Here is a 12532-nt window from a genome sequence, read left to right as displayed (position 1 = left end):
AACCAAACCCTGGGAGATACAAGACAGAAATACTTTGTTCATCAACTTAAAGAAGCAGAGCTACAAAGAGGTGCCAGTCTTCTAACATCTCTAAGGCCAACCAGAACACTGGACCAGCTGCTCTTCAATATCACATAACAGATGGAACCCTTCTGACTAAAGAGATGACAAGCAGAACACTGGACCAGCTGCTCTTCAATATCACATAACAGATGGAACCCTTCTGACTAAAGAGATGACAAGCAGAACACTGGACCAGCTGCTCTTCAATATCACATAACAGATGGAACCCTTCTGACTAAAGAGATGACAAGCAGAACACTGGACCAGCTGCTCTTCAATATCACATAACAGATGGAACCCTTCTGACTAAAGAGATGACAAGCAGAACACTGGGCCAGCTGCTCTTCAATATCACATAACAGATGGAAACCTTCTGACTAAAGAGATGACAAGCAGAACACTGGACCAGCTGCTCTTCAATATCACATAACAGATGGAACCCTTCTGACTAAAGAGATGACAAGCCAGCACAGGCATAAGCATACTGTCTAATGAGGTGATGCCAAGAGGTGCGGCCAACGTGCTAACGTCCAACCTCAAAATATAAATGGAAATACCAAAGCCTGTAACAACATGTAGTCGTGACTGATATCTTTCACCTCATCTCCCTGTTACTGTTTGTTTAGGTAGTTATAGACAGTGCAGCAACACAAGGCCACATTCCTCTCAGCCCTTCCACTCTCTCACGCTAATGTGTATTTATTAAAAGTAGACTATTTCTTTCAATCTGTTCTTTTCTAAACGTATCTGAGAATGTAGACAGAATGGCTAAAACAGGCATGATTGATCTGAGGGGAAATCATTGATACATTCAGAAAGTATTTTTGCAACAAGTAGGAAATTTATATTATGTAAAGTAGGCTAGGTTATAATATATAAAAGAGGTTTGTTAGTGATATGCAGATGGAGGTCTATACCTCAGCTATAGCCTACATATCCTAGATGACCAGCCTATACCGGTTCATATCAGTTCACATAGGCTATCAGTAGCAGGATTGATCACCTACAAATCGGTTTTAAGTCCAAATAACAGGGCATGTAGCCTAGGCCAAATATTTTCAAAACATTTCCTAAAGAGACCACCTGGGCCCGGTTTCCCAAAAGCACCTGAAGGCTAAGTTAATCGTTAGAACCTTTGTAGGAGTATTGTTAAATCTCCAAGCTGTTTCCCAAAACCATTGTTTCTTTATTTTTACTATTTTCTACATTGTAGAATAATAGTGAAGACATCAACACTATGAAATAACACATATGGAATCATGTAGTAACCAAAATATATGTAATATTTGAGTTTCTTTAAATAGCCACCCTTTGCCTTGATGACAGCTTTGCATACTCTTGGCATTCTCTCAACCAGCTTCACCTGGAATGCTTTTCCAACAGTCTTGAAGGAGTTCCCACTATGCTGAGCACTTGTTGGCTGCTTTTCCTTCACTCTGCGGTCCGACTCATCCCAAACCATCTCAATTTGGTTGAGGTCGGGTGATTATGGAGGCCAGGTCATCTGATGCAGCACTCAATCACTCTCCTTCTTGGTAAAATAGCCCTTACACAGCCTGGAGGTGTGTTGGGTAATTGTCCTGCTGAAAAACCAATGATAGTCCCACTAAGCGCAAACCAGATGGGATGGCGTATCGCTGCAGAATGCAGTGGAAGCCATGCTGGTTAAGTGTGCCTTGAATTCTAAATAAATCACAGACAGTGTCACCAGCAAAGCACCCCCACACCATAACACTTCCTCCTCCATGCTTTACTGTGGGAACTACACATGCAGAGACCCACACCGCGTCTCACAATGACACAGCGGTTGGAACCATACATCTCAAATTTGGACTCCAGACCAAAGGACAAATTTCGACCCGTGTAATGTCCATTGTTCGTGTTTCTTGGCCCAAGCAAGTCTCTTCTTATTATTGGTGTCCTTTAGTAGTGGTTTCTTTGCAGCAATTCGACCATGAAGGCCTGATTCACACAGTCTCCTCTGAACAGTTGATGTTGAGATGTGTCTGTTACTTGTACTCTGTGAAGCATTTATTTGGGCTGCAATTTCTGAGGCTGGTAACTCTAATGAACGTATCCTCTGCAGCAGAGGTAACTCTGGGTCTTCCATTCCTGGGGCAGTCCTAATTAGAGCCAGTTTCATCATAGCGCTTGAGGGTTTTTGCGACTGCACTTGAAGAAACTCTCAAAGTTCTTGAAATGTTCCGTATTGACTGGCCGTCATGTCTTAAAGTAATGATGGACTGTCGTTTCTCTTTGCTTATTTGAGCTGTTCTTGCCATAATATGGACTTGGTATTTTACCAAATAGGGCTATCTTCTGTATACCCCCTACCTTGTCACAACACAACTGATTGGCTCAAACGCATTAAGAAGGAAAGAAATTCCACAAATTAACTTTTAAGAAGGCACACCTGTTAATTGAAATGCATTCCAGGTGACTACCTCATGAAGCTGGTTGAGAGAATGCCTAGAGTGTGCAAAGCTGTCATCAAGGCAAAGGGTGGCTATTTGAAGAATCTCAAATATAAAATATATTTTGATTTGTTTAACACTTTTTTGGTTACTACATGATTCCATATGTGCTATATTATAGTTTTAATGTCTTCACTATTATTCTACAATGTAAAAATTAGTAAAAATAAAGAAAAACACTGGAATGAGTAGGTGTGTCCAAACGATGTCGGGAAGATTATGATATCAATAGTGTAGAAAACAGCGGGCAGGGCGGTAAACCCAGGTCGCTGGCGAAAACAGGCAAACACCCTACGCATTGCAGAAATGGGAATTGTAACCTGACTCACACTGTCCCCTACAAAAGTCCCGTGCTTCGACTACTCAGACCCCTCACATGTCCGGGCCATAAATTCTGATGGCCTCACAGACACCATACCACTTCTGACACCAATGTAGCGAACAGCGGGGCAGGGAAGCGAACCCAGGTTGCACGTGTAAAAGGTAAACATCCTACGCATCGCGCTGTTGGCGCCAATTGGGTTACTTGGTTGGAATTGTGACGTGGCTCATTTAGCGAGGATCACTACAATATAGTAGAACTATGATACAATTACATTTATCATATGAAATGTTAAATGTAGAACTATAATATATGAATATATTGAATTTGACTTGCCCACATTCAGTTAGCTCCATTTTGTATGATTAAACTGACACGTACCTGTCTCAGTAGAAGTCGACTGTTAGGTCTGAGTGTTTTACTTCCATTCACTGTACTAAAATTACACCATACATTTAATTTCTCTACACACTTTACAATCATTCCTGGCAGGATTCTCACCTTGTAGCCTGAATTCACAACCAGAACATGTCAAGTCATTGAGATATCTACTGTTCTGCTGAGAGAGCACCTTCCTGATGACTAGCGCTCTGTATATTCTTATGGGTGAAGTCTGATCTGGAATGTGAAGCTAACTGAAATGTAGATAAGCTTTAGAAAACCAGTATATCTAGCTTGCATCATAGTCCACCCCTCAGGCTAAGTTCAGGTTACAGCATGAGGCAGACATCAACAGCCGAGTTGTAGGCTACTACCTGGGTCGTATTCATTAGTTTACACCGCAGCCAACAGTTTTAAAATGTTGCAATAAACCCTTTTTTTTTTTTTGTCATTTAGCAGACACTCTTATCCAGAACGACTTACAGTTAGTGAGTGCATACATTATTTTTCATACTGCCCCCATGGGAATCGAACCCACAACCCTGGCATTGCAAACACCATTCTCTACCAACTGAGCTACATCCCTGCCAGCAATTCCCACCCTTACCCTGGGCTAATTGTGCACCACCCCAGGGGTCTCCCGGTCGCAGCCGGCTACGACTTTACTTTCTTTTTACTTTTCTCTTTTTTAAATTTTAAATTTGAAAAGGAATTTTCCCACACAGCAGGAAATGCATACTTGTAATGTATTCAAGGTTTAAAAAGGCTTCTAAAGTTTATAATTTCCACTTCAAAATGTCAGACTTATTTTGCTATAATGAAAAATGTATCAACCCCCTACAAAAAATTTCCATTAATTATAATCCACATAATAATTCACATTTCCTGTTGCTGCAGGATTATTTTCCTGCTGAGAAAAACTGGGTGAAATTAAGATATGGCATCTGTAAGTGCATTCATCTTACGATAGCTAGGTGAGACAACCACATATCACAGTCATATATACAGGATACAAACATTTTATTCTAGCTGAACAATGGAAATGTAGTGTTTGCAAACGACAACAAAAAAATGCATACACATTTAAAATCTATGAATAAAAAATCTGAGAAAATATTAGCAATGAATTATATTTTAAAAAAACACAAATGTGATTTTTTGGGGGAAATAAGCGTTTTGGAAATAAACATAATACATTCTTCATAAAATTGTCATCTCACCTCTTAGCTTTGGTGTCATGTTCCCCAGAGAGACTCATTTTAGAGGCAGGGACCCCCTCCTCTCTCTCTCCAGAGAGACTCATTTCAGACCACTGACCCCTAAACAGAGATGCAGCATGTTGGTTGTGGTTAACACAGTGACAACTCATTCTAGAATGTCAATTGTTCTCTTTTCCTCATGATCTCTTAGAAATAAAACATTTACTAACAGACACATGCAAATAGTCGGGTGATTTAATTGTATCACAGGAACATTGTTACATTCCTCAACAAGAAATAAAACATTGTCTCTCAAACAGAAGAAGGAACTAACAAAGAGTCACTAACAACAACCAAAACGAAACAGGTGGTTTTAGGAGGGGTTCTGAAAGACACTCATGGGGGTGTCCACTAGTGATGGGAATCAGAGGCTTTCTGAATGCTTTGGTGCTTTCACCAAATTGTAACCGAAAATGCCATTGATAGATTTGAGTGCTAATAAACAACATTTAGTTAGAATGTGGGGTTCGCTTTTGCCTCCAGGTTCACTATGTTTTCAAAAACGATGCATCTGTGGTATTATTTAGGATACTAAATACAGAAGATTATCATAGGTTACACTAAATAAAACAAATTATTTAAACAACAATGGGAAATCCCAATCCCCGTCCCTACCTGCTGAGCTCCCATTCAGGGGCTACAAACTGGAAGACATCAAACTAAATGTGTAAATAAGGTGTCCAGTAGAGGTCAGTGTTTGAAAGAGACTTTGCTTTGGAAAAAGCACCGGAGCCAGGGAGAAATCAGTGAGATCTCTCACAATTTGTGAGGCCGGTTGGACGTACTGCCAAATTCTCTAAAACGACGTTGGAGGCAGCATATGGTAGAGAAATGAACATTCAATTCTCTGGCAACAGCTCTGGTGGACATTCCTGCTGTCAGGATGCCAATGGCACGCTCCCTCAAAACCTGAGACATCTGTGGCATTGTGTTTTGTGACAAAACTGCACATTTTCCAGTGGCCTTTTATTGTCCCCAGCACAAGGTGTACCTGTGTAATGATCATGCTGTTTAATCAGCTTCTTGATATTCCACCCCTGTCAGGTGGAAGGATTATCTTGGCAACAGAGAAATGCTCACTAACAGGGATGTTAACAAATTTGTGCACAAAATGTGAGAGAAATAAGCTTTTGTGCGAATGGAACATTTCTGGAATCTTTTATTTCAGCTCATGAAACATGGGACCAACACTTTATTTGTTGCGTTTATATTTTTGTTCAGTAACGATAAAAACACAAAGCTTCCAGCAGAGGTCAGTGCTCTTCTGACACCTGTCAGATGGTAGTGTGATGTCCGAGCTTCGACCGTCATCATCACGTAGTGTTGTTACTTTGATACAAGCATTGATACGTTGTGTCAAATCAGTAGAGATTTTGAAAACTGCAACGGTGCACCAGACCTCCGGTATTAATCGTCCAATCCCTACTGTCCACTGAATGTTGACTAGCAACAAGAAAAGTGGTACCTAAAAGACTCCACCATGAGTGCCCATTAAAGTGGCTCCAGACGAGGACATCTGAAATAAAAACCCTCCAACTTACAATATGGAGTAAAAAAAAACAAGTGGAGCAAACCAAACCAAACCAGACCAAACCAGACCAAACCAGACCAAACCAAACCAGACCAGACCAGACCAAACCAGACCAAACCAGACCAAACCAAACCAGACCACACCAGACCACACCAAACCAGACCAAACCATACCAGACCAAACCAGACCAAACCAAACCAAACCACACCAAACCAGACCAAACCAGACCAAACCAGACCAAACCATACCAGACCAAACCAGACCAAACCAAACCAGACCAAACCAGACCAAACCAGACCATACCAGGCCAAACCAGACCACAACAAACCAGACCAAACCAGACCAAACCAAACAAGACCAAACCAGACCACACCAAACCAGACCAAACCAGACCAAACCAAACCAGACCAAACCAAACCAAACCAAACCAAACCAGACCAAACCAGACCAGACCAAACCAAACCAGACCAAACCAAACCAGACCAAACCAGACCAAACCAAACCCTGGGAGATACAAGACAGAAATACTTTGTTCATCAACTTAAAGAAGCAGAGCTACAAAGAGGTGCCAGTCTTCTAACATCTCTAAGGCCAACCAGATGGAACCCTTCTGACTAAAGAGATGACAAGCAGAACACTGGGCCAGCTGCTCTTCAATATCACATAACAGATGGAACCCTTCTGACTAAAGAGATGACAAGCAGAACACTGGACCAGCTGCTCTTCAATATCACATAACAGATGGAACCCTTCTGACTAAAGAGATGACAAGCAGAACACTGGACCAGCTGCTCTTCAATATCACATAACAGATGGAACCCTTCTGACTAAAGAGATGACAAGCAGAACACTGGACCAGCTGCTCTTCAATATCACATAACAGATGGAACCCTTCTGACTAAAGAGATGACAAGCAGAACACTGGACCAGCTGCTCTTCAATATCACATAACAGATGGAACCCTTCTGACTAAAGAGATGACAAGCAGAACACTGGGCCAGCTGCTCTTCAATATCACATAACAGATGGAACCCTTCTGACTAAAGAGATGACAAGCAGAACACTGGACCAGCTGCTCTTCAATATCACATAACAGATGGAACCCTTCTGACTAAAGAGATGACAAGCCAGCACAGGCATAAGCATACTGTCTATTGAGGTGGCGCCAAGAGGTGCGGCCAACGTGCTAACGTCCAACCTCAAAAGATAAATGGAAATACCAAAGCCTGTAAAAACATGTAGTCGTGACTGATATCTTTCACCTCATCTCCCTGTTACTGTTTGTTTAGGTAGTTATAGACAGTGCAGCAACACAAGGCCACATTCCTCTCAGCCCTTCCACTCTCTCACGCTAATGTGTATTTATTAAAAGTAGACTATTTCTTTCAATCTGTTATTTTCTAAACGTATCTGAGATGTAGACAGAAGGGCTAAAACGGGCATGATTGATCTGAGGAGAGATCATTGATACATTCAGAAAGTATTTTTGCAACAAGTAGGAGATTTATATTATTTAAAGTAGGCTAGGTTATAATATATAATAGCGGTTTGTTAGTGATATGCAGATGGAGGTCTGTACCTCAGCTATAGCCTACATATCCTAGATGACCAGCCTAAACCTGTTCAGATCAGTTCCCATAACGTTACAGGCCTACCAGTAGCAGGACAGAGCATGTAGCCTAGGCATGAGCAATATGTGTATGTGTTATTTCATAGTTTTGATGTCTTCACTATTATTCTACAATGTAGAAAACAGTAAAAATAAAGAAAAATCCTGGAATGAGTAGGTCTGTCCAAACTTTTGACTGGTACTGTACTTCGGATGTAGCCTACATATCCTAGATGACCATCCTAAACCGGTTCATATCAGTTCACATAGGTTATCAGTAGCAGGATTGATCACCTACAAATCTGTTTTAAGTCCAAATAACAGGGCATGTAGCCTAGGCCAAATATTCTCAAAACATTTCCTAAAGAGACCATCTGGGCCCGGTTTCCCAAAAGCACCTGAAGGCTAAGTTAATCGTTAGAACCTTTGTAGTATTGTTAAATCTCCAAGCTGTTTCCAAAACCATTGTTTCTTTATTTTTACTATTTTCTACATTGTAGAATAAGAGTGAAGACATAAAAATTATGAATTATGAATATGGAATCATGTAGTAACCAAAAAAGTGTTAAACAAATCAAAATATATGTTATATTTGAGATTCTTTAAATAGCCACCCTTTGCCTTGATGACAGCTTTGCACACTCTTGGCATTCTCTCAACCAGCTTCATGAGGTAGTCACCTGGAATGCATTTCAATTAACAGGTGTGCCTTCTTTTAATATGCCTTTTAGCAGACAATTTTATCCAAAGCCACTTACAGTCATATGTGCATAAATGTTTACATATGGGTGGTCCCGGGTATCAAACTCACTACCCTGGCGTTACAAGCGCCATGCTCTACCAATTGAGCTACAGAGGACCACATTTGTCATTTGTTCGTAAACGGATGAGGATGTCATTTGTTCTTAAAAGTTAATTTGTGGAATTTCTTTCCTTCTTAATGTGTTTCAGCCAATCAGTGCTATAGGCATCACTACAGACCCTGGTTATATTCCAGGCTGTATCACAACCGGCTGTGATTGGGAGTCCCATAGGGCTGCGCACAATTGCCCCAGGGTCGTCCGGGGTAGGACGTCATTGTAAATAAGAACTTGTTCTTAACTGACTTGTATACTTAAATAAAGGTTAAATTAAAAAATGTTGAGTCTCTAGATTCCCTTGCTGTGCTGGGGAAATAATGAAATGGTTGTCATAGTGATTTAAACTGGGACTGGTTATCTCCAAACTCTGAGACCATGTCATTTGTTACATTTCACCCAATTGATAAAGGAAGCTAGAAGGCTGAACCCAGAAGACAACTCTAAATCAACACTTACTGATATTATCCTCAAATCCTTTCACTCATATTGTAATGTATCTTTGTTCAACGGATATCGGGAAGCCTATGATATCAATAGTGTAACAAACAGCGGGCAGGGCGGTAAAGCCAGGTCGCTGGCCAAACAGGCAAACACCCTACGCATCGCAGCAATGGGAATTGTAACCTGACTCACACTGTCCCCTACAAAAGTCCCGTGCTTCGACTACTCAAACCCCTCACATGTCCGGGCCATGAATTCTGATGGCCTCACAGACACCATACCACTTCTGACACCAATGTAGCGAACAGCGGGGCAAGGAAGCGAACCCAGGTTGCATGTGGAAAAGGCAAACATCCTACGCATCGCGCTGTTGGCGCCAATTTGGTTACTTGGTTGGAATTGTGACGTGGCTCATTTAGCGAGGATCAATACAATATAGTAGAACTATGATACAATTACAGTTATCATATCAAATGTTAAATGTAGAACTATAATATATACATATATTGAATTTGACTTGCCCACATTCAGTTAGATCCATTTCGTATGATTAAACTGACACGTACCTGTCTCATTAGAAGTCGACTGTTAGGTCTGGGTGTTTGACATCCATTCACTGTACTAAAATTACACCATACATTACATTTCTCTACCACTTTATAATAATCCCTGGAAAGATTCTCAACTTTGTAGCCTGAATTCAAAACCAGAACATGTCAAGTCATTGAGATATTTTAATTTCTGCTGAAAGAGCACCTTCCTGATGACTAGCACTCTGTGTATTCTTATGGGTGAAGTCTGATCTGGAATGTGAAGCTAACTGAAATCTAGATAAGCTTTGAAAAAACAGTATATCTAGCTTGCATCATAGTACACCCCTCAGGCTACGTTCAGGTTTCAGCATGAGGCAGGCATCAACAGCCGAGCTGTAGGCTACAACCTGGGTCGTATTCATTAGTTTACACCGCAGCCAACAGTTTTAAAATGTTGCATAAACAGTACATAAGCTGTACAACGTGACCTAACGGTTTCTGTTGCCAAACGTTTTTGCTACGGTGGGCACTAATGAACACACAGTCTTTCCACAATATTTATTTGTATCTCTTTCACACAAAATACCTTCCTGAGTGAAAAGAGTTAACAGTAGATTAGAAAGAGAAAATGTTGTTGCTTGTTGTGTTTTAAGCCTGTTTTGAGAAGACAAGTCTATAGACCTATGATACAGAACACTCTTAGAAAAAAGAGTTCCAAAAGGGTCCTCTGGCTGTCCCCACAGGAGAACGCTTTTGGGTTCCAGGTAAAACCCTTCTGGCTTCCATGTAGAACCCTCTGTGGAAAGGATTCTTCATGGAACCCAAAAGGGTTCTACCTAGGACCAAAAAGGGTTCTACAAAGGGTTCTAGATTCTTGATACTGTAGGAGCGATCACCCTGGGGCACACAGTTGGAAACAGAACGAATTCACCCCACGCATCTAATTTATATCGAAAACATGTTAAGGAGAGTAGGCCTATTATAACACTATAACAATATCATCAACTATATGAATACACATAACAATATCATCAACTATATGAATACACATAACAATATCATCAACTATATTAATACACATAACAATATCATCAACTATATTAATACACATAACAATATCATCAACTATATTAATACACATAACAATATCATCAACTATATTATTACACATAACAATATCATAAACTATATTAATACACATATTATTATTATAACTCCTCTCCCCAGGGGTAACAGCTCCTCTCTCCCCAGGGGCAGCAACTCCTCTCCCCCAGGGGTAACAGCTCCTCTCTCCCCAGGGGTAGCAACTCCTCTCTCCCCAGGGGTAACAGCTCCTCTCTCCAGGGTAGAAGTTCCTCTCTCCCAGAGGTAACAGTAGTGGTAGTCGGTGGTGGTGGTTGTAGCTGTGACTGGAATGAGGCATGTCCGGGGGCTTTTCTAGGATTTGAAGACATTGGGGTTTTCGCCCAAAGACAGTGTGGGGGTCCGGAGCATTTCAACAGCTAAATGCATGAATTTGATGCACTTTGAGATTAACATTGAGAGATTAGAACATTGAGAGATATTATTCAGGTAACTTGCACCTTCTCACCTGCCACAGCAGACACTGTCAGTACTCAATTACCCACTACTGTGGGTCTCTCTACTCTGGAACACTCTCTACTCTGGAACACTCTCTACTCTGGAACACTCTCTACTCTGGAACACTCTCTACTCTGGAACACTCTCTACTCTGGAACACTCTCTCACTCTGGAACACTCTCTCACTCTGGAACACTGTCTACTCTGGAACACTCTCTACTCAGGAACACTCTCTACTCAGGAACACGCTCTACTCTGGAACACTCTCTACTCTGGAACACTCTCTACCCTGGAACACTCTCTACCATGGAACACTCTCTACCATGGAACACTCTCTACTCTGGAACACTCTCTACTCTGGAACACTCTCTACTCTGGAACACTCTCTCACTCTGGAACATTCTCTCACTCTGGAACACTCTCTACTCTGGAACACTCTCTACTCTGGAACACTCTCTACTCTGGAACACTCTCTACCATGGAACACTCTCTCACTCTGGAACACTGTCTACTCTGGAACACTCTCTACTCTGCAACACTCTCTACTCTGGAACACTCTCTACTCTGGAACACTCTCTACTCTGGAACACTCTCTACTCTGGAACACTCTCTACCATGGACCACTCTCTACTCTGGAACACTCTCTACTCTGGAACACTCTCTACCATGGAACACTCTCTCACTCTGGAACATTCTCTACCATGGAACACTCTCTCACTCTGGAACACTCTCTACTCTGGAAAACTCTCTACCATGGAACACTCTCTACTCAGGAACACTCTCTACTTTGGAACACTCTCTACTCTGGAACACTCTCTACCATGGAACACTCTCTCACTCTGGAACACTCTCTACTCTGGAACACTGTCTCAATCTGGAACATTCTCTACCATGGAACACTCTCTCATTCTGGAAAACTCTCTACTCTGGAAAACTCTCTACTCTGGAACACTCTATACTCAGGAACACTCTCTACTCTGGAACACTCTCTACTCTGGAACACTCTCTACCATGGAACACTCTCTCACTCTGGAACACTCTCTACTCTGGAACACTCTCTACTCTGGAACACTCTCTCACTCTGGAACATTCTCTACTCTGGAACACACTCTACTCTGGTACACTCTCTACTCTGGAACACTCTCTACTATGGAACACTCTCTACTCAGGAACACTCTCTACCCTGGAACACTCTCTACTCTGGAACACTCTACTCTGGAACACTGTCTACTCTGGAACACTCTCTACTCTGGAACACTCTCTACCCTGGAACACTCTCTATTAGGGAACACTCTCTACTCTGGAACACTCTCTCACTCTGGAACACTCTCTACTCTGGAACACTCTCTACCATGGAACACTCTCTCACTCTGGAACACTGTCTACTCTGGAACACTCTCTACTCTGGAACACTCTCTACTCTGGAACACTCTCTACTCTGGAACACTCTCTACCATGGAACACTCTCTACTCTGGAA

Source organism: Coregonus clupeaformis, unplaced genomic scaffold, assembly GCF_020615455.1.
Source record: "Coregonus clupeaformis isolate EN_2021a unplaced genomic scaffold, ASM2061545v1 scaf0647, whole genome shotgun sequence".
Taxonomy (NCBI): Eukaryota; Metazoa; Chordata; class Actinopteri; order Salmoniformes; family Salmonidae; genus Coregonus; species Coregonus clupeaformis.
This window is presented reverse-complemented; position numbering follows the sequence as displayed.